Below are 9,870 nucleotides of genomic sequence, written 5' to 3' on the forward strand. Positions count from 1 at the left end.
AAATGCAAGAGTCCGGAGGTGGGTAATGAGGTCCGGGGGTGGGGCGGAGACTGAAAGGAGAGGCCAGCTGGTAGACTGGCCAGAAAGGCAGAAGGACGGAAGACACAGCTGGACGCGATTTGCTGGGGGTCTCGGGGAGAAGTGGCGGCAGATGGTTAGAAGGATGGAGTCAGAGTGACTGGGAGATTGTGCTCTGGCAGAAATTCAGAAATGGGGACAGCATTTCCTCTTTGGGTAAAGGGCATCATTAGGGCCGGATCTTTACTTGGAGCCGATGGCTACAGCCCCACGTCCCTCAAGGCTGACTCACCCTCCTTGGGCGCTGGGGACAATGACAGCAATGTGACACACGCAAGCTTTATGGCCTTTTGCTAGGCATGAAGCATGACACCTGTCACATTTGTTTATGGAATGCTTAGTTCTTGGTGTCCCCAGAGACTGAAGCGGGTACATCACCACACACCCCAGATGTTACAAGCTTCTGTGAATAGGTTAAATAATGCATTAGCCTCCACCAGACAGCTCCCAGCAGCCAAACCCAGAGCTCCCTCGAGCTCTCGTTCCGGCAGCTCTGCACAGCGAGAACCCCATTGCCGGACCCGCTGGGCTTCTCACGAGGGTCTCCAGTGTCGCGGGATGTGCTCCTCCTGCAGCCACGACACAGGGTCAATGATGCGAGCCCTGCAATCTACTCCCTGCAACACCGCAGCCAGGAAGGATTTCTTGGCTTTTTGTTCTTGGAGAAGGGTGGGGCCTGGGTCCTTCCTGGTAGACAGTGAACAGAAACCAAGCCATCCCGGATGGAACATTCCAGAACACCAGCCAACCGATTCAACCAGGCTGGAGGGAAAACAACACAGAGAAAGTTTGATGTTATACTACAGATTTATGTCTCTACTGATTGATTGATTGATTGATTGATTGATTGGACAACACTGTAATAGGGATTGTTTAATTTGCCAGCTTCAGTGTTTTGGTGCACATAATTTTTTTTTTCGGTGCACATAATTTTCTCAATTATCTGAAATGCGGAATGTCATAAAGTCACATAGAAGATGAGCCTTTAAAGGAAAAAATGAAACAAGATGGGGTCGGGAGGGAGACAAACCATGAGACTCTTAATCTCACAAAACAAACTGAGGGTTGCTGGGGGGGAGGGGGTTAGGGATAGGGTGGTTGGGATATGGACATTGGGGAGGGTGTGTGGACATTGAAAAGGGTTACGTGCTATGGTGAGTGCTGTGAAGTGTGTAAGCCTGACGATTCACAGACCTGTCCCCCTGGGGCAAATAATACATTCTATGTTCATAAAAATAATTAATTAAAAAAAGAAAGAAATGTTCGTAGGAAAAGGAAAAAAAAGAAGATGAGCTTTTAAAAGCTAGGTTTTTAGAAAATTTTATTTCAGTATTTGTGCACTTCACTGAATGAAATTTTAAGTCGTGCGATTTCAGAAAGTAAGGGATACAGCGTGTGAGCTCTTAGAACACTCACTAGGTAAACTCTGACAATAGATGAATTCTTTTTTTTTTTTTTTTTTTTTTAGGAAAATAGATGAATTCTTACGGGATAATCACCCATCTCTCACATAGTCACTCGTTTCTACTATTTGTCACTCACAACTTTTAGTAGAGGTAAGTCTGTCTTCTACTAGAGGATAAGCTTCCAGAAGGCAGGGCTGTGTTGTACTGTTTTGTTTCTTCTCCTAGGATGCATAAAATGAACTCAGTAAATGTCGGTCTGAACAGAATTACATTTACTGAGTTTTTGTTTTCAGTTTGTTTATTTTTGCCAGATGCATGCCCGCTGCTCAGAAGGTTACAGTTGCTCGAAGTGAAGTTAACTTCTTACAAGCATCCGGATCCAGCAAGGAAATGCAATTTGTGTATGTGCTGCCGGGGCGAGCACAAGGAAATGCAATTTGAAAGGAAAAGCTGGGCCTTCTTTTTCATACAAGCTTCGGTTTTCAATGATTTTAGTATAAACATCCCTTGGGGAAAACTTTACCTGCCTTTTAAATGTATTTATCCAACTGGTGTTTCCAAAGTATTTTGCAGGGCAGATAAAACACACACCTTCATGCCTGTAACCCCGTTCCCGTGATCTTGTAGACGCCACCTCTGGACTCTGAACAAGGGTTCCGGCAATGCTGTTCGCATCACACCGACCAAAGGGACAGCTCAAAAAATCTAAGGTGTTTAAACCTGAATGATTTTTCGAGGTTGTAGCAGAAAGATCCCCTTGTAGAAGAAGAAAAAGAAGGAGGGGGAGGAGGAGGAGAAAATCCTTATCTTGTCCACTTGTGTTGACTCTGACACAAAATCTCATTTCGAGGGGAAGTATACATCAGCACATGTACATTTTTTTTAAAAGATTTTATTTATTCACCCGACAGACAGAGATCCCAAGCAGGCAGAGAGGCAGGCAGAGAGAGAGAGAGAGAGAGAGAGAGAGAGAGAGGAGGAGCAGGCTCTCTGCTGAGCAGAGACCCTGAGAACATGACCTGAGCCTAAGGCAGAGGCCTTAACCCACTGAGCCACCCAGGAGCCCCGTACAATTTTTTTTTAAGTAGGTTCCACAGGTCCCATAGGTCTCAAGCTCACGATCGCCACCCGGATCCCGAGGCCAGGGCTCTGTCCACGGAGCCAGCCAGGTGCCCCTGCACGAGTGGGTCTGTGAACGGCAGGAATGTTGCCTCTCGCGTCTCCCGCAGTATTCTCAGTGGCCGGTTATCATCAGGACTGTTGTTCGTACTGTTCCTGTCATGTCCTCCCTGTTCTCAAAGGGCACCCGGAGCTCGGAGCTCAGAGGGCACTGAGGGACTGGCTCAGCCCGCCCCGCTCCGCAGTAGCAAAGCCAGGGGTCTGGACTGCGACGGCGGTGGGCCTTTGTAAAACACTAAACCGGGATCCTGCACGGCCCAGGGGTGCTCGACTGTGTGTGCCCAGCTCAAAAGCAGCACGGGACCACCCGGCTCCAAAGGAAGCCCTGGAAACTGTGGCCAGGCGCTGGGCGGCTGGAAAGACCTCGCGTGGCTCCCGCAGCATGCCGGCGGTGCTGAGGTCCGGGGCCTGCCCCGCCGTGGGAGTCCACAATCACGGATGACTGGGCACACTGGGACCAGGGGTTCAAGGGCACCCAGCAGCCACTGCCGCCTGAACTGGCCTTGGGTACTTCTCCGGGTGCCACCTTGGAATTCCTTTGCCTCCTTCTGTCCTTGCTGTGCAATCCTCTCTCTCTTTCTCTCCCTCCTCTTCCCTGAAAGGGGGGGGGGGGGGAAGAGAGACGGCACTAAACTGAGAGTTCACTCGCTTAGCCATTGCAGCCTGTTTAGTATCTGTTCCCATGCAGCGTTTCTCAGCTCCCGCTTTTGAGTCAGTAGCCTCTGGTCCCCCAGGCTTGGTGTTTTTCCGGGGCTGGATGGCGGGCGTGGGTTTGTTGGGCACCAGCTCCCTGTCCCTGTCGGTTGAGCCCCCTAGCAGGATGCCCATGGCGGCAGGGAGGGTCGATGCCCTGTTCCCGCAGAACATGGCCCGGGGACCATGCAGGAGAGAAAGGCTGAAGGAAACAGAAGGATGGCGAGAGGTGCAGACAGCTCTGTGGGCCGTCCTCGGGTCCCTGCAGATGCTACAGGGCCAGTTCCCGGCGGTGGGAGGTAGGGCACAGTGGACACTGCCCAGCCAGTGGTGTGCCCCCGAGGCCGCTCCCCATGCAGAGGGTCCCTCCCCCGCCAGCAGTACTGCTCCCTGCTGGACATTATTTCTGCAGGCCCGACTGCCCGTCCACCAGAGACCTGCTGTCCCCCAGCCCCTGCGACCCCGCCATCCAGGGTGAGGACGCTGTGGTCCAGGCACCAGTGTGCTCAGGGCTCAGGGCCGAGCCTGCATCCCCGCGGTAGGCCCTCCGGTCGTGCCCAGGTGCCTGCATGGGCTGGCCCGGGGGAGCTCCCGCGGACAGTCCAGGGGGACCACAGGAGCTGCCTCCAGGCCCTGCATCCCCGCGGTCCTCTGTGCCGTGGCGGCCGCCTGGGGACCGCACACACATCCCAGCTGGGGAAGGGAGTTCTAGACTGCCTGGGATGGTTCTCAGACCATCTGCGCAAGTGCACACATTTGAGGCAAAGAAGTCGTTACAAGCCAGATAGAGAGACCTTAGGGGCCACGTTCCTGAGGGAGGGAGAGGGAGACAGAGGAGGAGACAGAGAGAGGAGGGGAGGGACGCTCAACTCAGAAGCCATCTCAGCTGCACAGTGCGACCCTGTCCGTGGCCCCATCCCCCACTTGGAGCTCACGTGTGCACCCGCAGAGTTTCCCTCCCTCCACCGAAGGAGAGAAGCTGTTGGCGTGTTTTCCCGAACAGCACACGCAGCCCTTCCCTCCCTGTCGACCATTACCTCGGCTCGGACGACAGTCAGGCTCAGAACAGGTGACATTGGCCCAAGCCTGCCTGGCGTTCCTGGAGTCTCACCACCTCACAGCACAGATGGGAGCCGAGGCCCGGCCGAGGCCAGCCAGGGGGGAGACCTGCGTCCCCGCGGCCTCCTGTTCTGTCCGGCAGTCCTTCCCCTCGGCCAGCGAGGGCAATGCTTCACGGCTGAGAACGTGGACTTGGCTAACGTGTAGCTGTGTCAGGACTGCCCGGGACACCGGCCATGGTGGAATCAACTGTTTCCTCCCTCAGGGGCCCTTCTCCCGGGGGACAGGACTGCTGTGCAAGGAGGGCAGGCCCGGGGGCCATCCTCAGGAGCCTCGCCGGCGTCCGTCCCGCCCAATCCCGAAAGGGGAGTAATGGGGCAAAACCCAAGCCTGTGCTGTGGACTGTGGCCTGCAAAGGGGACCCAGGAGCCGGGGCGCTCAGGCGGCTGGACGGCCGGCCCGTGTGCTGAGCAGCCAGGGGAGGAGGCCGCTTCCCTGCATGGACTCTCGGGGCCTGCCGTCCACCCTGCAGGACTCCCTCCTGCCGTCCGGGAAGAGTGCAGGACACACAGCCCTTCACCCCGACGCAGGAGGCTGGGGAGTTTGAGGGAGCAGCCCCAGGACAGTCACTAGGCTATGACCTTGCTTGACTCGGGGGACATGACTGGCTGAAGGCCACACGGCTCCCAGGAGCAGAGCCGGGACCTGGCCATGTTTGTCTGTCTTGGGCTGCCGCGCGCTGCCAAGGGCCCACGGTGAAGCCTGGTCATAAAGCCCACGTGGGGTCCGCTCTGAGGGAGGCAGAGGGGGTCGTGAGGGAAACTGGAAGTCCTTCGGAGGTCGTCTACGCTGCACACGAGGTGGCCTTGGAGGAGGGAGGAGGCGGCCCAGGACACCAGGCTGTCCGTCCGTCTCCCTGTGGGAACTGGGTCCCATTCTCCACAGCGTGCCATATCCCCTCAGAGAGGATCACCGCCTCCACCAGGTTTCCGAGAGGGCGTCCGCTCTGTGGGCCCCACCGTGTGGAAGGTGTCACACACCAGCCTGTTGGAGACTTTGTTCCAGGAGAGCGACTCACCGGAGCCAAATCTTATCACGGCGTTTGCTCCGCAGACCGCCTGCGGACAGTTTGGGCACGCGGGCAGCCCACGAGCTCAGGATTTCTTGGTTGGTTTGATTTCCCAACAAGAGTGGAGCCACACATGACAGGCGAGATCAGATGTAAGAGCTTAACTACCCTTGCAAATGTGCTACAGGTCTGCGAGGGGCCATGTCAGGACCCCGGCCTCGGTGTGGACGGCACCGTCAGCTTGGGGGTGTTTCCACTGGAGAGACCTGTGGGTCATTCCTGCCAAGACACGGCTGGACCATAATGATTGTACCAGGAATGCAAACTTCCAAGGACGCTCTGTTGCCCATAGCCAGTAGCCCTCACACACACACACACACACACACACACACACACACACACACATACAGACACACACATATCTGCGTGGAGCTGCTTCAGGAAGGAAAATGGAGACCAGTAGAGGACCGTGGGACCAGTAGACCCAGTAGACCAGTACTGGTCCCAGTAGTGGACCAGTAGAGGTCCACTGGGAGCTGTGGACTGGGGGCTCGGACAGATCCGTGGCTGAGGATGGTCTCCAAGACACGTACGTGCCGGCATGCCCAGCTCCAGGGGCTGTGATGATGCCGTTTTCCCTGGTGGCTTGGTCTCAAGTGACGATCGAACAGATGTGTGTAACAAGGTTGCCATTGCAGGCCACAGAATCAAAGAGAGACCATTTTCCTGGCCAAGGACAAGGAGTTGGGGAGCTCAAGCGACAGTGAGTAGAAGACACAGAAGCAAGACGTGCGCTCCGTTCCACCCATGCTCTCTTCTCTGTTCCAGTCACACGGGGGTGGGAGCTGAGGACTCATGTGCGGGGGGATGGGAAGCATCAAGGGAGGTCCCACAACCACCACACGTGGAGGGCAGCGGTGCCCCTGGTGGCATCTAGCGTCCGCCACAGACAACTCTGGTCATCGCAAGGGCTGGAGGGACGCTACTGATTCCCTGCGGTGCACGGAATGGGTCCATACCCCAAAACACGAGCCTGCCCTAGATGACAGTGGTGTGGGGGCAAGAGGAGGACAGTGGTGTGGAGGACAGGGAGCCCCACTCCAAGTCAGAGCTGTGTTTCCTCATTTCTAAATGCCCTTTTTTGGGACGAGGGGCTCCCAATTAGGACAATTTTGTCTGCCACCACTGGGGACACTGCTCCATGAATACAGACATTTTGCGGGAAGGGGACAGCACTGGTGTGCAGAGGCGAGAGGCCAGGGGAGCTGCTCAGCATCCTACAAGGCACAGGGACACCCCATCAACAAGGAATGATCTCCCAAGCACAGCAATACCGACATGGAGAGACCCCACGACTCCACTATTCCAAGTGAGGTCAGCGGGCGGCAGTGTCAAGGGCACCTTGGAGCTGGAGAGAAACGAGACTTCGTTAGTGGCTCTAGCCGCTGCCACTTGACAAGGTCTCCCCGACGGCTGGGGATGCGCGGGGTCAGGAGGTGACGCTCTGAGATACTGAAGGGAGGGTCTCACATACCTCAGCTGTCATGTGGTCCTGGGGTGGGGGCAAGGCTTCGTCCCAAAACATGACAAGGCCACGCATGGCACGAAAAGGAAACTTTGAGGTTCCCTCCGATCCTCCCTGCCTGGTGCCTCTGTCACTTCCCACCTTCCCTGATGTCTTCCTCTCCCGTTTCTTGTCTGTCAGCTTTGGGGTTGGTGTTCAACAGCTTTACTGATGTATAATTCACATGCTGTGAAATTCATCCTTTCGAAGTCAACCATCCAGCAGGTTTTGGTACCTTTGTCAGGCTGTGGCCCCCTGTCACCCGGCCGCAGGACGTTTTTCTCATTTCCAAAGGACACACGATGCCTGGGACAGTCTGTCCATGTCCCCTCCTGCCCCAGCCCGGGCCACCACTAATCTGCTTTCTGTCTCTGTGGATCTGCCGGGCCCGGGGCATTCCGTCGTGACAGGCTGGATCGTGTCCCCCCGAGAGTCACCCACGGAAGCCCGCCTTCTCAGCACCCCAGGATGGGACTGACTGTGAGCGCAAGCTCTTTAGAGTGGAAATTAAAGTGCAATGAGGTCCGTAGGGAGGGCCCCGATCCCAAGGTCTGGTGTCCGTGTGAGAACGCGGGATTAAGACACAGACAAGCGCAGACAGGTGACCCCGGGAGGGCGCGGGGAGGGGGAGGAGGAGGCGTCTCCACGCCAAGGAGGGAGGCCTCGGGAGGAACCAGCCCTGCCGACACCGTGAATTCGAATTCCAGCGTCCCCAGCGGGGACAGAATCCGCTCTGGTTGAGTCTCGGGGTCTGTGGGGCTTTGGTCCCAGAGCGTTGCAGACTAATCCGCGATATAAATAGAATCCTGTGGCTTGTGGCTTCTCGGCCGGCCTTCCCTCCCTTTCTGACCGGCTCCACCCGACTCCCATCACCTTCCCCCCCTTCCGCTCTTGGGGTCTCATCAACTCTCCTCTTTGGGAAGCTCCAGCTCCTGTCCGCTGCTGACAACCAGTCCCATGGCCACTCACGTTAAAGCCGTAGGGAAAGCCTTCACTACTGTGGAGGCAGAACCTAGACGCTAAGTTGATTTCTGAGATGTAAGGTTATATCTGATCTGAGCCCAGCGTCTCAGGAATGTAAGTCCGGGCACTCACGAACTCACTGACTTACCACGTTCATGGGTTAGCTGTGAAGGTTATTGTTTTCTAGTTCTTCTTATCAATGATATTTTCACCCACGGTATTTTGGGTTATATTCATGGCATACCATAAGCGCATTCGTGCAATTTACCATTGCAAATAAAGAAGTCACGTACCTTGGTTCGTAGCGGCAATAGGGCTTGCGATCCTGTGTGTCTGGAACTGGTAAATTCGAGGTAATTCTTGGATCTGGATACAGCAGTCAGGATTCACCCTGAGAAAAACCAACAGAGGATATGTGCTAAGAGATTTATTCCAAGGAACGGGCTTGTGCCACTGTGGGGGCTGGCTGGGCATGCCTGAAATTAGGACAAGGGGGCTGGAATTATCTCAGAAATCCATTGAAATTGCGTATCCCAGGAGAAATTTCTTCTTTTTCAGGGAGACCTCAGCCCTGCTCTGAAGGCCTCTTACCAGACTGCATGAAGCCCACCCAGATCACCCAGCATGATTGCCCCTGCTTCAAGTCAACTGATTAGGGACCGCAATCACATCCAGAAAACATCTCCACAACATTTAGACTCATGTTTCTAATGGGCTGAATTGTGTCCCCTTCAAAAAATCCCAACTCCTGGTACCTGTGAAAGTGAGTCTTTGGAAAGAGGGTCTTTGCCGATGGGGTCAAGTTAAGGCAAGGTTGCTCTAGTTTAGGGCAAATCTTAAATCCAGGGACTGGTGGTGTTCTAGGGAAAAGAGACAGAGATTTGGACACACACACACACACACAAGGAAGAAGAAGTCCACAGAGGTAGAAGAAGTCCACGGGAAGACAGAGGTGAGATGGGAACGAGGCAGCTATAACCTTAGGGATTGTATAAGGTTATTTAACCAGGGATTGCTGGTCACCACCAGTAGCTGGAAGAAGTAAAGAAGGATTCTTGGGGTACCTGGGTCACTCCATTGGTTGAACTTCCGACTCTTGATCTCGGCTCAGGTCTTGATCTCATGGTTGTGATTTCGAGTCCCACCTTGGGCTTGATGCTAGGTGTGGAGCCTACTTTAAAAAAAAAAAAAAAAAAAAGTAAAGAAGGATTCTTCCCAGAGCCATCAATGGGAATGCCATCCTCCTGACATCTGGATTTCAGACTTCTGGCCTCCAGAACTGTGAGAAAGTGAAGTTGTGTTTTTTAAGCTCCCCCAGTTGGGGAGCTTTGTACTTTCCAGCAGCCCTAGGAACCGGACACAGTGTTTGAGTTATTTACTGGGCTCATCAAGAGACCAGGACGGGTGTCTTCCCTTCCCATCCCTCCAGCCAAACCCTCCTCTCCTCCACGGAGTTCATACTCCAGTTAGTAGAAAAGACCGTGCAAACAAATGGACAAAAGAACTCAAGCACGTTGGCCCAGGAAAGGCAGTGATGGAGATGGGAGGGGAGGTGCCTGGATCCCAGCAGAAGCTTGAGAGCCCTGAGGGGTCAGGAGCAAGCAGGGCGAGGAACGGATCCCCAAGAAACACAGTAGGCGAAGGAGTCAGGAGCCAGCAGGAGATGTGATGACCGGAACAGCACGGGCCGGGGAGGTGATGCCCCATGTGGAAGTGAGTGCAGGTGGCGTGGGAGGAGGGTCTCTCCCAATCTCCCAGGGACACGCTTTCCTGGTTCCTGCCCAAGACCCGCTCTCTGCTCTTCGCAACTCTTCTCAAGGGACGTCATTTTCAGTTTCTTACACATGGAACTGTGTGTG

This window comes from Meles meles, chromosome Y (genome assembly GCF_922984935.1).
Source record: "Meles meles chromosome Y, mMelMel3.1 paternal haplotype, whole genome shotgun sequence".
NCBI classification, from domain to species: domain Eukaryota; kingdom Metazoa; phylum Chordata; class Mammalia; order Carnivora; family Mustelidae; genus Meles; species Meles meles.